Source organism: Aotus nancymaae, unplaced genomic scaffold (genome assembly GCF_030222135.1).
Source record: "Aotus nancymaae isolate 86718 unplaced genomic scaffold, 86718_ANA_hifiasm-v0.15.2.pri h1tg000079l, whole genome shotgun sequence".
NCBI classification, from domain to species: domain Eukaryota; kingdom Metazoa; phylum Chordata; class Mammalia; order Primates; family Aotidae; genus Aotus; species Aotus nancymaae.
Window position 1 is genome coordinate 10,269,701 of NW_026988494.1, and position 22,830 is coordinate 10,292,530.

General features: G+C 42.9%; 1 protein-coding gene and 1 pseudogene across 2 annotated transcripts in view; one reads left to right on the plus strand and one right to left on the minus strand.

Moving 5' to 3' along the window:
- ERI1 (exoribonuclease 1) overlaps window positions 1-22,830 on the minus strand; it is a 135,063-nt gene that overhangs the window by 68,755 nt on the left and 43,478 nt on the right. The window lies entirely within an intron of this gene.
- On the plus strand, window positions 6,370-6,488 carry LOC135271485 (small nucleolar RNA U3; annotated as a pseudogene).

Consider the following 22,830-nt stretch of genomic DNA (forward strand, 5'->3'; position numbering starts at 1 on the left):
ATTTGCAGACGACATGATTGTATATCTAGAAGACCCTATCATCTCAGCCCAAAAGCTCCTGAAACTGATAAGCAACTTCAGCAAAGTCTCAGGATACAAAATCAATGTGCAAAAATCACAAGCGTTCCTATACACCAATAACAGACTTAAAGAGAGCCAAATCAAGAACGAACTGCCATTCACAATTGCTACAAAGAGAATAAAATACCTAGGAATACAACTAACAAGGAATGTAAAGGACCTCTTCAAGGAGAACTACAAATCACTGCTCAACGAAATAAGAGAGGACACAAACAGATGGAGAAACATTCCATGTTCATGGTTAGGAAGAATTAATATCGTGAAAATGGCCATACTGCCCAAAGTAATATACAGATTCAATGCTATCCCCATCAAGCTACCAATGACCTTCTTCACAGAACTGGAAAAAACCACCTTAAACTTCATATGGAACCAAAAGAGAGCCCGCATAGCCAAGTCAATTCTAAGCAAAAAGAACAAAGCAGGAGGCATCACACTACCAGACATCAAACTCTACTACAAGGCTACAGTAATCAAAACAGCATGGTACTGGTACCAAAACAGAGATATAGACCAATGGAACAGAACAGAGGCGTCGGAGGCAACACAACATATCTACAACCACCTGATCTTTGACAAACCTGATAAAAACAAGCAATGGGGAAAGGATTCCCTGTTCAATAAGTGGTGTTGGGAAAACTGGCTAGCCATATGCAGAAAGCAGAAACTGGACCCCTTCCTGACACCTTACACTAAAATTGACTCCAGATGGATTAAAGACTTAAACATAAGACCTAACACCATAAAAACACTAGAAGGAAACCTAGGCAAAACCATTCAGGACATAGGCGTAGGCAAGGACTTCATGACCAAAACACCAAAAGCATTGGCAACAAAAGCCAAAATAGACAAATGGGACCTAATCAAACTCCACAGCTTCTGCACAGCAAAAGAAACAGTCAATAGAGTGAATCGGCAACCAACAGAATGGGAAAAAATTTTTGCAGCCTACCCATCTGACAAAGGGCTGATATCCAGAATTTACAACGAGCTAAAAAAGATTTACAAGAAAAAAACAAACAAGCCCATTCAAAAGTGGGCGAAGGACATGAACAGATACTTTACAAAAGAAGACATACATGAGGCCAACAAGCATATGAAAAAATGCTCATCATCACTGGCCATTAGAGAAATGCAAATCAAAACTACATTGAGATACCATCTCACACCAGTTAGAATGGCAATCATTAAAAAATCTGGAGACAACAGATGCTGGAGAGGATGTGGAGAAATAGGAACACTTTTACACTGTTGGTGGGAGTGTAAATTAGTTCAACCATTGTGGAAAACAGTGTGGCGATTCCTCAAGGACCTAGAAATAGAAATTCCATTTGACCCAGCAATCCCATTACTGGGCATATATCCAAAGGATTATAAATCGTTCTACTATAAGGACACATGCACACGAATGTTCATAGCAGCACAGTTTACAATAGCAAAGACCTGGAACCAACCCAAATGCCCATCGATGATAGACTGGACAGGAAAAATGTGGCACATATACACCATGGAATATTATGCAGCCATTAAAAACGAGGAGTTCGCGTCCTTTGTAGGGACATGGATGAACCTGGAAACCATCATTCTCAGCAAACTGACACAAGAACACAAAATCAAACACCACATGTTCTCACTCATAGGCGGGTGTTGAACAAGGAGAACACATGGACACAGGGAGGGGAGCACTATACATGGGGGTCTGTTGTGGGGGAGTGGGGGGGACAGCGGGGGGGGTGGGGAATTGGGGAGGGATAGCATGGGGAGAAATGCCAGATATGGGTGAAGGGGAGGAAGGCAGCAAATCACACTGCCACGTGTGCACCTAAGCAACAACCTTGCATGTTTTTCACATGTACCCCAAAACCTAAAATGCAATAAAAAAAAAAAAAAAAAAAAAAAAAAAAGAAAAGCTTATCCAAAAAAAAAAAAAAAAAAAAAAAAAAGTGCTATTTGAGGGAAATCATTGTCTTCTGTACTCTCATCTTGAGCAAAATAAATCATTCTTACTGTATAACTTGTTTATACTTCTCAAAATACTTTCATATGTGTTTGATGCCCATAGCTAAGAGAGGGTGGTACAGTCCTCTTTAATCCACCAAGCATTGCCAGCGAAGATTAACAAGGAGGCATCAACATAATGGAATTTTCTTGACCACTAAAGTTTACATGTTATGTTATCACATCTTTTAAAAATCTGTTGGAATAAAAATCTTTCTAAAATATATTGCAATAAAGAAATGTCAATTAAAATGTAAGAATTCTTTTAAAAAATTTTTCCTATTATATTAACAAGGATTTAAAAAGTTATCATACCCAGTTTTAGAGAGGAAAAGATCCTCATAGACGCTGCTGATGGCATTGTGAATTCTGGCATTTTAGCAAAGTGATTTGAGAATATGGATCGAGATGTTCAACCTGTTAACCCCACAATCCTTTTGTCTTTTTAATAAATATTAAAAGTGGCTGGTGTGGTGGCTCATGCCTGTAATCCCAGCACTTTGGGAGGCCAACGCAGGAGGATGGCTTGAGCCCAGTAGTTCAAGACCAGCCTGGGCAATACAGTGAGACCCTCATCTCTATAAAAATGATTAGCCAAGCATGATGGTGCACATCTGTAGTCGCAGCTACTAGGGAGGACTGAGGCAAGAGGACTGCTTGGGCCCGTGGAGTCAAGGCTGCAGTGAGCTGTGACTGCTCTTCTGTACTCCAGCCTGGGTGGCAGAGAAAGACCTTGTCTCAAAAACTAATAATAAAGTTTAAAAATTTAGAAAGAGTGCCAAACACTCTCCAGTCACTCAAGTACGCAGGTGAACAACACAAGCCAGCTCTCTGCTCTCAGGAAGCTTACATTCTAATAAAGAGAGAGAAAGACAATAAATATGTATGCAGATAAAGAAAGATGATAAATTCAGACACACTGCATCCTAGGAAGAGAAGCAAGTATGGATATGAGGAGCCTAAAGGCGAGGGAGGAGGTTGCTTTGCTTGGTGCTGAAGAAAGATCCCTGTAGCAAATTGGCATGTGCCCCCACCAATCCAGCCTCCACTCAGCATTCATAAAAGATCCCCTAGCCAGGCGTTGTGGCACACACCTGTAGTTCCAGCTACTAGGGAGGCGGAGGCAGAAGGATCACTTGAGCCCAGGGGTTCCAGCCTGCAGTGAGCTATGATCCTGCCACTGCACTACAGCCTGGGTAACAGAATGAGACCCTGTTGCCAAAAAGAAAAGAGAGAGAAAGAGAGCCCCTACTAAAAGCAAACCATGAAACCCAACCTACTTTCCCCAAGGGCAGGACAGCTACATGAGGTGTGAGGGAAGTTGTTGGGTGAGGTTTCTAGAAACGCTTCTTAAATGTGAGACAGTCTCAGGTCAATTGCATATAATACTATTTTAGAAATAGCTGAGAAAATTTGAATTTAAAAAGAAGTTTATTAAGGGCTAAGGAGAAAAGCAATTCTGGATTAGATATAGCTCCGAAAATATATGTTCTCTGCTTCCTCCACTTTTTTAGCTATAACACTTTGAGTGAAATTGTTCAAGGTTTAGTGGAAACTTCTTGCTTGGGGGAAGGAGACTGTTGAGGGAAGAATGTTGTATCATATATATATATATATATATATATTTGCAGCATAACTCTCTGTGCTCATATGTATGGGAAAATTGTAGAATACATGAAAGAAGCAAAAGGAGGTAGAAAACGTGCTGAGGCAGGAGTTTGTTGACTTGGAGACCTGTCCCATTTCCGCTCAGACTAGCTGTGTAATCTTGAAATCATTCAGTTAATACCATGGATCCCAGCTTCTTTAAAACTTGAGAAAATTGGACTGCATCATCTGTAAGGTCTTGTCCATGTTATGGAAGGTCTTGTCACTTTTTTTTTTTTTTTTTTTGAGACAGGATCTCACTCTGTCACTCAGGCTAGAGTGCAGCAGTGCTGTGATCTTGGCTCACTGCAGCCTCATTGTCCTGGGCTCAAGCAATCCTCTCACCTAACTGTTCTAAGTAGCTAGGACAATAGTTGGATGCCACCATGCCCAACTAATTTTTGTATTTTTTTTAGAGATGGGGTTTTACCATGTTGTCTAGGCTAGGTTACTTTTCTTTTTTCTTTCCTACTATTGACATTGCACACTCACATACACGCACATGTGCACAAACACACATACACACATGCTCAGGTTAAAGATAAAATCCGACCATGAACTTTATAATAAACAGGTGCATAGAGCAGGAGAATTCCAGTCATAAAATAATGGACTCTTTATATCCAGAAAACTTAATACAGATTTCAGGCTGATACAGGAACATGTATTCAGTCTTTGAGTGTATGTGTATGAATAATGTACCCTGTAGCTAAATCAATAATGGGGACTTATATTTGTATAGCTCCTAAGTGTTCACAAAACAATTTTATGTCATATCACTTGCAATTTTGGAGACTCACGCGGTTTTTAGAAACAGGTAAGGCACTAAGAATGATTTCCCTTTTACTAAGGCTTAGAAGTGTAAAATGGCTTGCCCAGGTTTACGCAGCAATGGGGAGCCATCAAATCTTTTCCCAGTTCACGGGTATTTATTCCCATCTGCCATGCTGCCAGGCAGCTGGAATGACTCTCACTGTTCATGTTTCCTTCACCCCTCACTCCACTGTAGCTCAGCTGAGGCCACTGAGAACATCAGAACAGTCAGTGAGGCAATGTGATCACCAAACTTTCCCAAAATAGAAGCCGTCACAGAGATAAACCAACCAACTGCTTCCCTCTCAACTCACCCGGTTGTCACATTTTAGTCTCTGCAGTGGGGTCTGCCAGACCTCTTATTGTTTCCTTCTTTTTAAATTTCAGATAAGAAAATGGAATACTTAAAATGTTAAATTCTTTTCTTTAAAAACAATAACTGGCATTCATAACTGAACACTTATTGAATAACAAAATGTCCTACATCTTTACAAAGTCATGCATCTGATTCCTTTCTGCCTATAATTAGTCATCCTCCTTCACCACAGCCAAGTGAACATGAAATCAAATCACTGCCAGTGTTGTTGAGTTTGAAAGTCATCAGGTGGTGCCCACTGGCTGCTCTGAGAAGCCATCTTTGCATTGTCCCCATTTTATTGATGGAGTCCTCAAACTCTTGCTTGTTATCCAATGCATAAGATCATCAGGGGACGAGGTGTGTCACACACATCCATCCATGGACACCAACTCTGAGATGACCACCAACCCACTTAAAGAAGAAGGAAGTTGTGCAGGTGGAGAAAGGGGAAGAGATGTCCCTGCTAGTGGGAACCCCAGTGAAGAAAATGGGGAGATGAGGCTGACAATGAGTAGGATGAAGAAGAGAAAGAAGGTGGGGGGGGGAGGAAGAAGAGGAGGAGGAGGAGGAGGAAGGTAGAGGCAGGGAAGAGGGTGGAGGTGAAAGAAGAAGCTAAGGCCCCTGGTGGCAAACAGGGCACTGAAGATAAAGAAGATGGTGGTGTTGATATCATGAAGCAGAAGACCAGGAGGATAACCAGACAGCAGAAAAGTTGAAGAAAAAAAAAGGTTGCCATGACCTATTCTCAGAAACTAGACATGGTCACCTTGGAGAGAGAGGCTCATGGAGAGAGAGACCCAGGCACCACAGATAGTGCCACCTGCTGGTGACATGCTCTCCACCACCCGCCCAAAACCACAACACAAGTTTGCAACAGGAGAGGAAAAAAAAAACCAAAAGTTCCAAGGCCCTGCTTTTTTTTTTTTTTTTAAGTAATTTAAAAAGGAGATTTATTCGTATTTTTTAGTTTCCTTTTATATTTTTGCGCATATTGTCAGGAGTCAGCCATTTTTAATAATCTCAGGTGATCAAACCAGCCTCCTGCTCATCCTCTATCCTACTTCTGACTTTACTTGTGGTGTCATCAAGTTCATTATCACCTCAAAGGAGAAAAGAAAGCTCATAGAAAGAAGCAGAAATAACAACTAAACAATCTTACTCTGAGCATTCCAGTAACTTTTTTGTATATGCACTTAGCTGTACTATAGGTAGTTGGTTTGTATGAGACTGTTAAAAAGGCCAAAGATAAAAGATCTATCTATCTATCTATGAAGCTGCTGTTTATTTTATTTTTTTGGCCTATTTGACAGATATGTGAAACGATGTTGTCCAATGGTGAACTGGAATTTTATTTTGCTGAGTTGTTCTAAAAACAACAGCAAAGACATCAGGCATAAATCTTGTATAAGATCCACACGTGGTTGCCAAGATAGGAAATAACTATCCTAACTCAATTAAGTAAATTTAAACAGAAGATGATACTTTCAGGGATCATTTCTGTAGTTCAGTACTACAGAAGTTTCTCTAAACGTGTAGAGAAAAAAAATGTTAAAGAGGAATATATGAAGATCACAACATCAGTCTCATTCATCCTCTCATTAACATGAATAAAACCATTGCCCCTTCTGAGTTCTCATGGGAGGGATTAGTTCTCATGGCCTTCATACCTGGAGCTTGCTCCATGAGTAAATGTGTTTCTGGTTTAACTCTGGAAATGCTCAGACATTAGATAAGGAACCATGGGGCACAGAGCAACCTATGAGGTCCTAAATAGAAACTGCCCATGGCCCCACCCTTTCTCTCAGCTCACATTCACTCCATCAGGAAATCCCATCAACTCTACCGATTCCTGGATCTTTTCACTCACCAGCTCCAGAGCCACGTGAGGGCTCTGGGTAATATGCAGCAGTCTGTCTGCTCCGCCCTCTTCTCTAACTAACTTCTGCCTTTGACCCCATGAAGTCCGTTTTGAATGCAGCAGCCAGCCAGACCTACTCTTTTCAAATGCCAGACAGATCTCAACACTCTTGTGGCTGAAAACCTTCTGGTCCTTCCATCTTACCCTTAGCAAAGCCCAGATGCTTGCAACAGCCCCCAAGGCCCTATAAGATCCACCCTTTCGACTTCTCTGACATCAACTCCTATTTCTCCGACTGCTTGCCTCCTTTTGGCCATCCTGGTTTCCTACTGTTCTTCCCCATGGTTGGTGCCTCCGCCAGACGCAGTGTCTCCAGGCAGCTCCCAGGGCTCTCTCACCCCCTCGCTGGGCTCTGCCCTGACCACACTTTACTTCTGCAGCTGATTTCACTTTCCAGTTTTCTCCAAACCACCCCCATCCTTGATGCTTCCTTTCCTAAAGCAGTGAACATCTTTTAATTTATTTGACAACAGACTTAAGGATGTTTACTTTCTTCCTCTCCTCACTAGAATGTACAGTCCATCAAAAGAAGGATTTTTGTCATTTTCACTGTGCCTAAAACAGTGTCTGGCACATACAGGGCCCATAAGAAATATCTGATGAATCAGTAAATGACTAGATGCCTAACACTTGTTTTGCAAACCACAAACTAGTTAACAACTGTGATGTCTAAACTCGGACCTCAAAAGTGGTTGGGTCTGTGAGCTACGTGCTGGGCCTTCCAGGTGATTATTGAAGCTGTTGCCAATCACTGATGGGCCTCATTCTGCAATTACAAATTGTGTAAGGCAGCACAGCCCGGACTTGGGCAAAGCACTTGAAAAAAAGAAATAAGTGGCTAACACATACATAGGAGCCAGGCACAGTGGCTCACGTCTGCAATCCCAGCACTTTGGGAGGCTGAGGTGGGAGGATCACTTGAACCCAGGAGGTCAAGGATGCAGTGAGCGGTGACTGCACCACCATACTCCAGCCCGGGTAACAGAGCAAGACCTGTCTTAAAACAAAAAAAAAAAAAAACAAAGAGGAGGCCAGGTGTGGTGGCTCAGGCCTGTAATCCCAGCACTTTGGGAGGCTGAGGCAGGCAGATCACTTAAGGTCAGGAGTTTGAGACCAGCCTGGCCAACATGTTGAAACCTCATCTCTATTAAAAATATAAAAATTAGCTGGGTATGGTGGCGCCGCCTATAGTTCCAGGTACTTGGGAGGCTGAAGCAGGACAATTGCTTGAACCCAGGAGACAGAGGTGACAGTGAGTCAAGACCTCTCCATTGCACTCCAGCCTGCGTGACAGAGCAAGACTTTGTCTCAAAAAAAGAAAAATAGCAAACAATTACATGGTAAAACTGTTTCCATGTAATTGATGGGATAGTCAAAATTGATGGGTAATCAAAAGTGTTTGATTCTATCAAAAGTAATCAAAAAAGCATTTATCAAATCAATACAACAATTTTTCAGCTACTACATTGGTAAAGGTTTTTAAAAACTATATTAATGCTGGCAAAGGAACCAAAAAATGCACCTTTAGACCTTTAGAAAACAGAGCCCTTTGTGAACTTATTTGAAAAATGGGCCAAAAGCCTAAAGATGTTCAGAAATTAATTTGTGGGAATTTACCCTAAATGTGGAAGCATCTTTATGGACAAATATTTTATTTACAGATGCATTTATAAAACCAAAACTTAAAAGCAACCTACATGACTAGCCATAAGAACAAGCAAACTATACATGGCTCATCAACTTGATTCTGTTTTTAGTGACTCATTAATAGTTTACCAATGTGGGAAAGCCCTAGTATGATGCTATATAACTCCCTACTGCAACAGAGTAGGGGAAAAGGCAGGTCAAATAGCAACAGAGGTAGGAGCAGGACACAGCTGTGCTCCTGGATTCCGAGTTCTCTGACTTCAGGGAGTGCCCCATCCATCTGATCCCAATCCCCAGAGACAGAGAGTGTCTTCCACTTCCATCGGAGCTGGGGATCACAGCTCCAAGGCCCAGAAACCTTTCCATTTCCAAATTCTTCTTTGTGATGTCTCCTCTTAGCATCAGGAACCCATAGCACATAGGCACCCAATGAGATCCCAGAGCTTCTGAGGGATGTGTAGGAATTAGTCTCCAGAGTAACAATGTTGGAGCTCAGAAAGTGATACTTCAAAGTAAAGGCCTTAGGGGTGAAGTTTCTCTCTCATCTTCCCCTGCCTTTCTGTCTCTTGCCCCTCTTTCTTCCCTGAGGCAAGCCATAGAAACTAGAATTCCTCTTCCCCAAGGTGGGTCATAAAAACCAGAACCCCTTTCCCTCAAAGCCAGCTATAAAGCCTAAAAATGTTAGTCTCTTGGTCAGGCACGATGGCTTATGCCTGTAATCCCAGGGCTTTGGGAGGCTGAGGCGGGAGGATCACTTGAGGCCAGTTTGAGACCAGCCTGCCCAACATCGCAAAAACCTTTCTATACAAAAAATATAAAACATTAGCCAGGCATGGTGGCAGGTGCCTGTAATCCTAGCTACTCTAGAGGCTGAGGCACAAGAATGGCTTGAACCAGCGTGGTGGAGGTTGCAGTGAGCCAAGATCACACCACTGCACTCGAGTCTGAGTGACAAAAAAATAATATATTACTCTCACCTTCCCCAACCTTTCAATGTACCAGCTGGCCATAAATAAAGACCCTCATTCCAGAGGGGTCATGCCCTACACCAGGGAAGAAGAAATGCTGCAACCGAGAGCCAAGAAGAATCTGAACAGGCAGGCCTGGCTAGTTTCCCCGTTCAGTTTATTACCATCAGCTCTGTTAAATCAAGTTTGGCTTAAATCTCTGTCCTTAAATATTTTAAGTCTGACCTAAAGAGTTCTCTGTACATCATGAACTAAAACCTAAATGGAGTTGTAAACAGACTAGAGTCTACTCTTGTGCCAATCACTGTGTTTTGGCCAATCAAATGTGGCCAAATGCTCAAATTGCATCCAAATAAGGCAAATACCGAGCTACAAGCAATCTGCCTGTTTCTTTGTCTCACTTCTGTTTTCTGTATGTCACTTTATTTTTTCTGTCCATAAATCTTCCACCAAGGAGCTGTGCTGGAGTCTCTGAGCCTACTCTGGCTCAGGAGTCTGTCGATTTGCGAATCGTTCTTTACTCAGTTAAACTCTGTTAAATTTAATTCGGCTGAAGTTGTTCTTTTAACAGTTCACACCCTTTTTATCTAATCACATTTATATTTATTATGTATTTTTTTTTTAATTTATTTTTGAGACAGAGTCTTGCTCTGTCACCCAGGCTGGAGTGCAATGGCACGATCTCCACTCACTGCAGCCTCGACATCCTAGGTTCAAGTGATTCTCCTGCCTCAGCCTCCTGAGTAGCTGGGATTACAGGCACCTGCCAGCACACCTAGCTAATTTTTGTATTTTTAGTAGGGATGGGGTTTCACCATGTTGGCCAGCCTGGTCTCAAACTCCTGGCTTCAAGTCATCTGCTCCCCTTGGCCTCCCCAAGTGCTGGGATTATAGATGTGCCTGGCCCAATCACATTTCTACATGGCTGTCCCTGCTTCCTTGAACCTAAATGTAAACATGGATAGTTTATTCTGGGGCCTGGAGTCTTTATCCTGAAGCCTCCTGTGCCACATAAAACTATGATCAAATAAATTGGTTGTGCTTTTTTCTTGGTAATCTGTCTTTCGTTACAGGGGTGTCAGCCATGACCTTTAGATGGGGAGGAAAGGGACCACCCCCTTTCTGTCCTTACAATCTTCACCCCAATTACATAATAAATAGAAACAAAAATGTAAGAATAGAAGTACAAAAAAGAGAACAAATGTATCTGTAGAAAAGTAAAGCTGAATTCTACGAAAAAGTGCAACAGAATAGGATTAAGTGGGTACATAATTGATGTATTTTGATGGGCGTAATTTGGCCCAACAACTGTTTTCTAATGGGAGCCTACCATACAGGTTAAGTCCAAAAATAAGTTAAATAAAATGTTCTCTAAAACAGCATTCCCACTACAGTATTTTTTTTTTCATACCCAATCCCATCATGTTGCCTTTACATAGTAAGAGAGCTGGACCAGCTCTAGGGAATTTCAGCAGAATAAATCACAAATCTGATCAACTTCATATGTGAATGTGGAAATGGGAGTTCATGATCACACCCAGTAGCCTAACAGGCCTTAGAACTTGGAATGCCACAGGATGTTGTTCTCCCCCCATCACAAATGTATTTCCTTTCACTTCCAATCAATCTGTTGAATACCACCAAAAAGGGGAAGAAAGCAGAAAAACAGAGTACTGTACTCTGTCATCAAGGGTTACAACGTAGTTCTCCAGAGGCAATAGAAGACTTGCTACTTTTCAGAAAAAGAGTTCTTACAGCCAGTTCCTCCAAAGTTCTTACGGTTTCAACATCAATTCTCTGACATTCACTGAGTGTCCTACAGTTCAGTTCTGATACTATTTGGAGTTACTGTCAGATCCCACAAATTAAGGGCTCAGTCCCACAAAACTGCCAGTGCCAGTAGGGTTCCCAGGCTACCTGAACTTCTACCTGGCTGACTACAAATTCAGGAGTTTCTATGACTGCTTTAGGTTCAGTAATAGACTAGAGTGACTCACAGAACTCAGCAAAGCACTGTTTTTATGATTCACATAAAATTTCACATAAAGGATACGACTCAAGAACAGCCAAATGGAAGAGATGCGTAGGACAGGTATGGGGCTGGTGGTTGGGGTGTGGAGCTTCCGTTCCCTCTCTGGGCATGCCATTTTCCCAGCACATCATGCGTTCACCAACCCAGAAGCTCCTGGAAGCTTGTTACTCAAGAGTTTTTATTGAAGTGTCATGACTTAAGCATGATCAGTTAAATCATGAGCCGTTGGCTGGGTATGGTGGCTCATGCCTGTAAATCCCAGTATTTTGGGAGGCCAAGGTGGACAGATCACTTGAGATCAGGAATTTGAGACCAGCCTGGCCAACATGGTGAAACCCCATCTCTACTAAAAATACAAAAATTAGCCAGGTGTGGTAGTGTGTGCCTCTGAGCCTAGCTACTCGGGAGGCTGAGGCAGGAGAATTGCTTGAACCCAGGAGGTGGAGAGGTTGCAGTGAGCCAAGATTGTGTCATTGCATTCCAGTCTGGGTGACAGAGCAAGACTATGTCTCAAACAAAAACTAAAACTAAACTAAACAATTAGCCTCTAGTGACTGAACTCAATCTCCAGTTCCCTTCCTCTCCATAGAGGTTGAGGGGTGGAGCTGAAAGTTCCAACCCTCTAATCATAAGCTTGGTCTTTGTAGTGTGGCCAGCCTCTCTCTTAAAACTATTTAAGGGCCCACCTTGATTTGCCTCATTAGCATAAACTTAGTATGAGCAGAAAGGATTCATGATTAACAAAAGACATTCTAACCACTCAGAAATTTCCAAGGGTCTTTGATGCTCGGTGCCAGGAGCCAGCGATAAAGACCAAACATATTTTGTATTATACCATAGTTCTGAAATGTGTTTTCTGGGTAAATCTCTTTATTGCAGTTTCCCTAAATGCATCCTGAAGCTAACATATTTAACCTCCTTGCCAACTGTGCCCCAATTCTGTGTGCAAAGGATGCCCCTCTGTGTGTGTACACTTAGTGTGTTTCTTGATTCGTTCATTAATAACAGTGGTATATGATGCTTACCCAGAATGCTGCTGGTGTCAGTGAAAGCCATTGCAAGAATCCCAGAAGACTCAGTGTTCTTGGAGAGTTCAACCAATTAGCACAAGGATAGGAAGTGACTGTTCTCAAACTAGCGGAGTTTGTCCAGCTCTTTTGGTAGCAAGAGACACCTGACTCAATTTTGCTTAAAGGGGATTTATTGAAAAAAAAAAAAAGTCTATCTAATCCTTTCCACTGACACCGAAGAAAGGAAGAAAGCTGAGAAATAGAGTACAGAGAGAGAGAAAAACACTGCCAGGAAGCGTACTAGGAGCAGTAGCTGAAACTCACAGAGAACATCCCCATAGAGACCAAGCCCCAAGTTTCAGCCTTGTGCAGACCAGTGTAACAACAGCTAACACAAACAGGGTCAATACCATAATGGCTAACATTTATTGAGTGGTTATTAATCACTAAGCACTATTTTAAGCACTTTATAAACATTAATTCTTTCATTTCTCACCACAACCCTATGAGATCTGGTCTGGCATGCCCCTGTTTAACAGAGCAAGGTCACTTATTTAGTGGCATGGCATCTGAGCCTGGGATCTCAATCCTTACACCATACTTACCCTCTAAGGATGGCTAGAAAATGCCTCTGCAGTTACAGTCTGAATTTTAAGCAATTATACTCAAAATGACTGAGAATAAGTGAGTGCATTTGCTTGAGAAAATGAAGTGATCATTCGAAGTCATATTTAAGGAAAATGTGTAACTACACAGGACACTTACAAAGATCTAAACATATAAAATTAGAAAACTGAAAGAAGTGGTTCTGGGCAGGACCAAGAGGAAGGCGTTTCCCTTAGTCATGCTTTTTTTTTTTTTTTTTGAGTCAGGGTCTCAACTCTGTCACCCAGGCTTGAGTGCAGTGGCACAATCTCAGCTCACTGCAACCTCTGACTCCTGGGTTCAAGTGATCCTTCCACCTCAGCCTACCGAGTAGCTGGAACTACAGGCGCATGCTACCACGCCCGGCTAATTTTTAGTAGAGACATGGTTTCACCATGTTAGCCAGGCTGGTCTCAAACTCCTGACCTCAAGCAATCTGCTTGCCTCAGCCTTCCAAAGTGCTGAGATTACAGGCATGAGCCACCACGCCCAGCCCTTAATCATACTTCTTAAATACACCTCCAATTTGAGCATGTTCGCAATCTCAGCCCCCTCACCATGTAATGCCCTAAGCCACTTCAGGACTCTGCAGAGTCCCCACAAGCAAGAAGGCCCTCATCAGATGCAGTCCCTCAACTGTGGACTTCTCAGCCACCATGCTGTAAGAAATAAAATTCTTTTTCATATATATATATACACACACACACATACACACACACACACACACACACATATATATAAAATATTTATCATATATATTATAAATATATATATATTATAAATATATATATATATTATATATATTTAAATGCCTCCAATTCCCTATGGGAAACTAATATAATTAATATCTCTAATACCCACTTTAAATAATAATTTAACAACTAACTACAGTTCATTTCATACAAGTTTTGCTACTTTCAGCTAATTCTTTCTGCTATCATTTTTAAGTCCAGAATAAAGAATCCACTTCCAAAGAGCATTAAATTTCAGTATCAGAACCAGATGAACCAGCCTAGGCCAAAAAAAAAAAAAAAAAAAATGAGCCTACCGAAAGAACAACACCTTAACAAAGCTCATTTCCATCTGAAGGTGCTGCCCTGCGTCACTTTTGCAGCCTTATCTCTTTGATCCCCACAATAGAAGAGCAATAGGAATGATATTGTTATTCTTATTGCATAAAGAAGGAAGAGGCCCAGAGTTGTGATGGGCTAGACCTAAGTTCCCACAGCTAACAAGTCCTGAAGCTGAGACCAGAATCCAGGCTCTTCCATTTCTTCTGTAACTCTGACCCATTTTAGTGATAATTTCCCAGATTTTATATTAATAAGCATCAAAGCTCACTGGCTTGGCCTACCCTCTGGTGACATAACAATGAGTAGTGAAATGTTCCTAATAAGGACTCAGATAAGAAGCTAAAGCTTCTAGAACAGACATAGAAAATCTTTTTTTTTTTTTTTTTTTTGAGACAGTTTCATTCTTGTCACCCAAGCTGGAGTGCAATGGCACGATCTCAGCTCACTGCAACCTCAGTCTCCTAGGTTCAAGTGATTCTCCTACCTCAGCCTCCCAAGTAGCTTGAATTACAGGCATGTACCACCACGCCCGGCTAATTTTGTATTTTTAGTAGAGACGGGGTTTCACCACGTTGGCCAGGCTGGTCTTGAACTCCTGACCTCAAGTGATCTGCCCACCTCTGCCTCCCAAAGTGCTGGAATTACAGGCGTGAGCCACTGTGCCCGGGCTTGACCTAGAAAAATCTAATAGAAAGGTAAAAATACCTGTCTTTTTCTTCTCTTTTCTTTTTCTTTTTTGGAGCACTTAGAATGTACCAGGCACTCTGAAAAGCACTTTATATACATTCTACCTCATTTATCCTTAAAACATCACTGTGAGGGGCATAGTATTAGTTCTATCTTACAGACGAGGGAGCTGAAGGTTAAACAGGTTAATTTACCAAGGTAACAGTGAGTAATCCTGTATGATGGAGAGGTACGTGTTCAGGTCTAGAACTCATCCCAGCCAAATGAATCCACAGAGACAGGAACTCTACAGGCTGTCCTTGGCATGAGCTGGTGATCATGCACTCAATTTGCCTTCTCTGTGCATGGCTGTCCACTGTCCCTCTCGCCTCACCTGCCGCCTCTGAAATGACTAGGTTATCTCTCCGTTGACATCTTCTCTTTGATGCAGAAATCCCATTTGGCCTTTGGGAAGCCTGGTATTCTTTTTTTGGGGCGGTACGGGAGGAGGCCTAGTATTCTGTTACTTTTCAAAGAGCATGCTTCTGAGATGTCCCCTCCCTCAATGCAGAAGGATCGACAAGTCAAAAGCTGTTTAACTCTTTTAACGCCTAAAGAAAATGTTAATTGAGACTCACAGTGGGGCACACAACTTAAGAAAAATAATATTTTCATGCAATATTTTTAAAAAATCAAAATTAATGCCAAAAAATCCACAAAATTCAAATAAAGACAGGATCCAAGAGTGTATTTGCAGGACTCACCTCACTCCCCTTAGCCCAATCTCAGCCCTGTCGGATACTATCTATATTTCAACACTTGACATTTTTTTCAAGTGAATTTATTTTTGCATTAATTTTGCCCTTTTTGTTTTTTGGAGATGGAGTCTCACTCTGTCCCCCAGGCTGGAGTAGAGTGGCGCACTCTCAGCTCACTGCAACCTCTGCTTCCTCAGTTCAAGCAATTCTCTTGCCTCAGCCTCTCTAGTAGCTGGGATTACAGGCTCCTGCTACCACGTCCATCTAATTTTTGACGAGATGGGGTTTCACCATGTTGGCCAGGCTGGTGTCGAACTCCTGACCTCAGGTGATCTGCCTGCCTCAGCCTCCCAAAGTGCTGAGATTACAGACATGAGCCACTGTGCCTGGCTGCCCTTTTTAAAGATGGCATTCAGACATTATTTACGTTGATGACTGAGTTTACATCTCACTTACCTCTACCTATCTTGGTCCTAGACTGGGTTCATGAACAGAATGATGGTCGGGTACAGTGGCTTATGCCTGTAATCCCAGCACTTTGGGAGGCCGAGGTGAGAGGATTTTTTGAGCCCAGGAGTTCAAAAGCAGCCTGGGCAACATAGCAAGACCCCATCTCCACTAAAAATAAAAAAGATAATAATTAGCCAGGAGTGGTGGCATGTACCTGTGGTCCCAGCTACTCAGGAGGCTGAGACGAGAGGATCACCTGAACTAAGAAGATTGAGGCTGCAGCGAACTCTGACTGCAGCACTGCACTCTAGCCTGGACAACAGAGGAAAATCCTGTCTCAAAGAAAAAGGACAGAATTATGACAGTGGGCCTTGATTTCTATTGGACCTTTTTCCCACGTCCTTCCCTGCTTCCTTCACACATCAGCTGTTCTCTGCCGGCCCCACCAGAAAAGTGACCAGTGATCACCTGGTGCACACAGTTTACAGCTGGGCAGCGTCTCATGCCACTAGGCCCTGGGAGAGATGGAAGAAAGAAAAAGGCTTCTCCATTTTCCACTAGAGCTGCAGGAGGATTTTGGCTTTCTTCTTCTTAAGGACACTTTTTCAACCATCCATTGAGTTATGTGCCAGGAGGAAAATTCCTATCGTGAACCCTCATATCAGTGCTGACATGTAATTCTAATTATTGAATTCCCATCACTGCTTCTCTAATGCAGTGATTTTCAGTCTTTAAAAACACAAATCCCTATGCCCAAGCTGCTCTCAGATCAATGAAGTAAATCAGTGCCTCCAGAGTCGACAGCCTGGCATCTGCACTGGTCGCAGCTTCCTCGGTGACTCCAGTGTGCAGGCAAGGTTCAGAACAGTTGCTTTAGAGAAAGACTGGGCTTTGCTTTTCTTCACTCAGGTGCTTGTGGCCCTTCCTAGAGGACAATGGCAGGAAAGGCTGCAGAGTCTGAGGGAGCTAGGTTCAATTCTTGGCTTTCCCACTTACTGACTTTGTGGCCTTGGACAAGATAGTTGACTTTCATTTCCTCAACTGTACCGTAGACATAATAACAGAATCTCCCCCTTGGACTTGTTTGAAGGGATCAAGCCAAGGCATCTGAAACACCTGGCATGGTGCCTGGTGGGCATGTGTACACTCGTGTTCCCCAACACACAGCGTGAGCAATTAACTTTAGCAATTATGAAGCCCTTCTTCAAACAAAATGATAGGAAACTCAATTAATAAATAGGCAAAGGCAGAACTGCTCTGTTTGAAGGTGAGGGTAGGGACAGATGCAGGCCCCATTCTTGTTTTCTTTCTTTTTAAGAGACAGGGTCTCACTCTGCTGCCCAGGCTGGAGTACAGTGGTGCAATCACAGCTCACTGCAGCCTCAAACTCCTGACTCAAGCAATCCTCCCCCCTCAGCCCCACAAGTAGTTGGACTACAGGTGTTCACCACATTCGGTTATATATATATACACACACACACACACACACACATAGTGCGCGCACACACACACACATTTTTGTGTAGAGATGGAAGAAGTGGGGACTTCTCACTATGTTGCTCAGGCTGGTCTCGAACTCCTGGCCTCAAGGGATCCTCCTGTCTTGACATCCCAAAGTGCTGGGGTTACAGGCATGAGCCACCCCGCCCAGGCTTCTGTCCTAGGATGCTCTGCAGATCCTTACGGTCCTAGGAAATCATCTGAAGGCCATGGTGTCAGGTATGTAGCAACATTATGGACTCAATCTGATTGTATTTGGGTGGGATTTTTTTTGAGACAGGGTTTTGCTCTGTCGCCCAGGCTGAAACGCAGTGGTACAATGATGACTGCTCGGTGCAGTCTCAAACTTCTGGACTCAAGCCATCCTACTACCCCAGCCTCCTGAGTAGCTGGGATTACAAGTGTGTACCTGTAGTACAGGTGTGTAAAAATCAGCCTGGCTAATTTTTAAAACATTTTTTTGTAGAGATGGGGATCTTGCTATGTTGCCCAGGCTGGTCAGGTGACATTTTCTGCTTCAGAACTGCTGCAGCCTATTTCCCATTGCCTAGTGACAGGCATCTGCCAGCCAGCTAGCTGGCTAGGCCCAGGGACCACTCTGTGGCCACAGGAGTGAGCAGAGGAGAGCTGCTTGGCCTAAGTGGCCTTCTGGCCGCAGGCTGATCAGTGGAATAAGCCACCACTACTAGCTGAGCTCACTGACCCCACCCAAAAGGCACTGCTATAAATTCCCAGTCTCCCAGCTGGATAAATGTCTCTGTTTGGTTTTTAGGTGTGGGGTGGTGGCTAGAGGCTGGAATGTGTTTTCTAAGTAGAAGAATATTTAAGTGCTCTGTGTAGGAAGACCCTCAGGGCATGCTGTCTTGGCAAGGAGTACTCCTTCTGGGAAAGAACAGCTTGCCTGTTTTCCCTTTTGGGAACAGCTGTGCTTTATTCGTTTCCTGGGCAGTGTTGATTGTTTCTGCCGTATGCTAAAACCTAACAGGTCAAAAATCTCAGCCCAGTTCACAGACCTCTGCCAGCCTCAGGCTGATTAGGAGGGTGAGGCAGAAGGTGCAGGCTGAGATCAGCATGAGTGAAATTGGCCCTGCCTGGAGCTCATTTGTGCCACAAAATTGACTGTATTTCCTCTTCCCGTGGGGAGGCCGATGTAGGCCCTGCTTGTGAGAGTGGAGCTTCCATTGCCTCCTTTCATTTCTTCCAATCTTCCAGCATCTTTAATTTCTTTTTGCGTAAGGGGATGTTCTTTGTTCCAAGCTAATAGCTGCATAAACGACTCAACAGTGAAAGTGTTTTTTTTTTCCCCCTCCCTGAGCTAGAGCCCATGTCCAGAGTTGTTTAGGGAGAAAGTTGATATTTCATACCTAGCTTTTAAAGTGTGTGCCTTCATTGTTCTTTAGGGATGCTGTTTTGGTAAGAGTCGTAGTCACTGGGCTCTTTAATTGCAAGTAACAGAAACCAACTTGTGCTGGCCTTAGCCAGAGAGGGGAATTTGTTATAGAAATAAAGGAGCGTCTCATGGAAGCAAAGAGAGGAGTGTGGCCATGTGCAGTGTGGCTTCAAGAACTGGAGAGGCATCAGAGCCTCTCTGCCCATGTCTCTCTGCTAACTGGCTCTTACTGCCAGGCTGCAGGGAGAAATGTTACTGTCACTCAGAGGGCAGAGTCATCACTGCCACTCAAGAGATGTGCTCAGAAGGACTAGCATCTTTCAAAACCGATTCTCAGGAAAAAGAACTTCATTGGTCAGATTCCATCAGCAAGGGTCAATGGTGATAGCTGATGGCCCAGTGGGCATCCGCTCAGCCAAGGTTTCCAGATCTGTCAGAGCATCAGAGTTACTTGTGGGAATTTGTTTTTTTTAATTTAATTTTTTAATCAATTTTTTTAACACAGGCCCAGCTCCACCTCCTAGAATCTCTGAGTGGGGTCTGGGACTCTGTATTAAAAATTCATCTATAGATATGGCCACGTGCAATGGCTCATGCCTGTAATCCCAGCACTTTGGGAGGCTGAGGCAGGAGGATCACTTGAGGTCAGGAATTCAAGACCAGCCTGACCAACATGGTGAAACCCCATCTCTACTAAAAATACAAAAATATTAGCTGGGCATGGTGGTGTTTGCCTGTAATCCCAGCTACTCAGGAGTCTGAGGCAGGAGAATCACTTGAACCTGGGAGGCAGAGGTCACAGTGAGCTGAGATCACACCACTACACTCCAGCCTGGGCAACAGAGCGAGACTCCATCTCAAAACAAAACAAAACAAAAACAAAAGCAAAAAAATTCATCTATAGATTCTGATGATAAATAAGATTTATTTTTTAATACAAATAGGGATCTTGTTATGTTACCCAGGCTGATCTCAAATTCCTGGGCTCAAGTGATCCTCCTGCCTTGGCCTCCCTAGTGGCTGAGATTACAGGCATGAGCCACCATGCCCAGTGTCAACTTAGACTTGAGAGCCACTGAGACACAAGTCTTTGGTATCCATGAATGTTTCTACTGAAGTCTAATGAGAACCTGCCTGTTAAGCTATCTATGTGGAGGCTAGACCTACATGGCCAAAGTGAGCAATTCATTTCAGTGCAAGTATACGAGAGTGGGTTAGGAAGTCCCTACCCTACAGAGCACTGGCTGTAGAACCAGTCTAGTGGAAATCTGAGAAGCCAGCTCAGCACTGAATCTAATATTACTACTTGAAGAGCTTCGTGGTCAGAACTCTTAGACAAGATTTCAGAACAGTTCTCACCATGTGAAATCTGGCTCAGTGTTAGCCAAGAAGATCATGCAGGTGTGGCAGGTCAGGGTGAGAGTCAAGGACAGGTTTGGAATCTCTATGTTCTCATTGAGGAAAAGTAGAACTCCACTGGAAAAAGACCACCTTGGAGAATCCAGTCGTGTTTTCTGTTCCTGTGTTCTTATTTCTTCAACATGCTGTTTCTGCTGCTTGGTAAACTCTTGCTTCTCTTTCTAACATCATTGATTTGTTCTTCAAGGCTTAGCTTGTGTTTCCACTCGAAGGAGCCCTCTTTGAGCCCCTGGTCCACTAAGCTTTGCTTCTGTTCCTACACTGTCCTCTGTGTACTTTGGCTATATCATGGATTGTAATTATTTCTCCATCGTCTCCATTTGATGATGGGTAGTTGGCAATTTGGTAAGTAGATCTACTTGTATGGGGGCCAATGTGAACTCTCCTACTGAACTGATGCAGTGATGTGTCTGCTGACGCGGCGCCTGGCTTCCCTTCCGTTTCTCCCATCCTCCTTATTCCCACACCAAAGTCACCTGCCTTCTTTTAACAATCTCAACACCATTCCAGGATCTGGGATCATTTATTCCCTAATCACAGAAAATTTAAGGAGCTCAAGACTTGTTGCCCTGCATCCAGCATGCCATGCTAACAAGGCCGTCCTTTTGCACCACAATGGATTTTGAAGAGGTTTTATCTTACTCTAAGATACTGTCACCAAAGCACCTATAATTCATTAGGCATGATTCAGACGATATATCATTTAACTCTTACAACAACGCTATAAAGAGTTTTGCAAGGAAAATTGGGAGCTCATAAAGGTTAAGTAACTTGCTGAGGTCCCACCATCAGTAAGTCTCAGAACCAGGATTTAAACCCAGATCCAACTCCAATCTCCTATAGCCTTAAACATCATGCTACACTGTAGGTCTCTTTTGAAACTTGCTTTATATTGTTAACTATCTTTCCCAGCTTATGCCTTATTTTCTCAATTAGAATCATTCAGTAAATATTTCTTTGTTGAATATAAACAATACAATTAGCCTGTAGTCCCAGCTACTCAGGAGGCTGAGGTAGGAGGATGGCTTGAGCCCAGGAGTTCAAGTTCTAGGCAAGATAGTGAGAACCCGGCTCCAATAAAAATAAAATAAAAATAAAATCTCCAGCCGGGTGCAGCGGCTTACACCTGTAATCCCAGTACTTTGGGAGAACGAGGTGGGTGGATCACCTGAGGTCGGGAGTTTGCGATCAGCCTGACCAACATGGAGAAACCCTGTCTCTACTAAAAATACAAAATCAGTCAGGCATGGTGGCACATGCCTGTAATCCCAGCTACTCAGGAGGCTAGCAGGAGAATTGCTTGAACTCGGGAGGCAGAGGCTGCGGTGAGCTAAGATAGTGCCACTGCACTCTAACCTGGGCAACAAGAGCAAAACTCTGTCTCAAAAATAAAAATAAAAAATAATAAAATCTCCAATAAACAATACAGTTATGGATAGTGTGTCACTGGACTTAACTTTTAAAAAGCTTCCAAAATTGCCCAACCTCTCATGGAATACCAAATACAGAATAATTTTCTACAACGATCTATTTAAAAGTTACTACCAAAAGTGAATCTAGGCCTATTTGCATCTCATTTGCCTGTCATGAATGATGAAAAGATTTCTCCATGATTGTCTCCATCTTCCATAAGAGACATTTCTGAACTCCAAAGAATCCCAGCTTCCTCTGGGCTCTTTGTAATAGGCCTGGCCTCTACTTGCTTCGGTCTGAGAATTTGCAAAGTAAGGTAGAATGATGGAGTCCAGTCACAGCTCTGATTATTCACAATTGAGTCACAAAAGCATCGCAAAAGCTAGGCTTGAAATTGAGTGGTTGGGGAAGGGTGCTCCATACACGGTTTCTCCCTGATATATCACCTACATATCTGAGCCACACAAAAACACAGTCATCGCTTGTCTTAAAGGTGGGAGTTTCAGGAAGACACAAGTGCTCTAAAGTATGTCAGGAATGGTTTGCATCAATTATACATGAAGAAGTAGAAATAACAACTTAAAAATAAATCAGAGTATGAACCCCTTCCACAGTCAAGCATAGTTCCAAGGCTAGAAACCTAACGGGATGCACTTAGACATAAGAGTAGAATCAAATACAATCTATTCCAATGGCAGAGATGAAGTGTCAACTGCCAGGGAGTGACAGCCATACCTTTCTTCTCTGGAGCCTTGCAGACTGCAGAGCATGTGCCAGGGGACATACAGTCCTACTCATGGGAACATGCAGGGAAGCTGACTCAAGCAGGTGCAGGTTGAGCATCCCTTCTCTGAAATGCTAGGGACCAGAAATATTTCAGACTTAGAATTTTTTCAGATCTTGGACTATTTGCATTATATTGATATTCATTCATTGAGCATCACTAATCCGAAATCATGACAACACTCAAAAACCTTCAGATTTGGGGTCGTTTCTGATTCTTGGACTAGGGATGCTCAATCTGTATTACCTCCTCAAAGCATA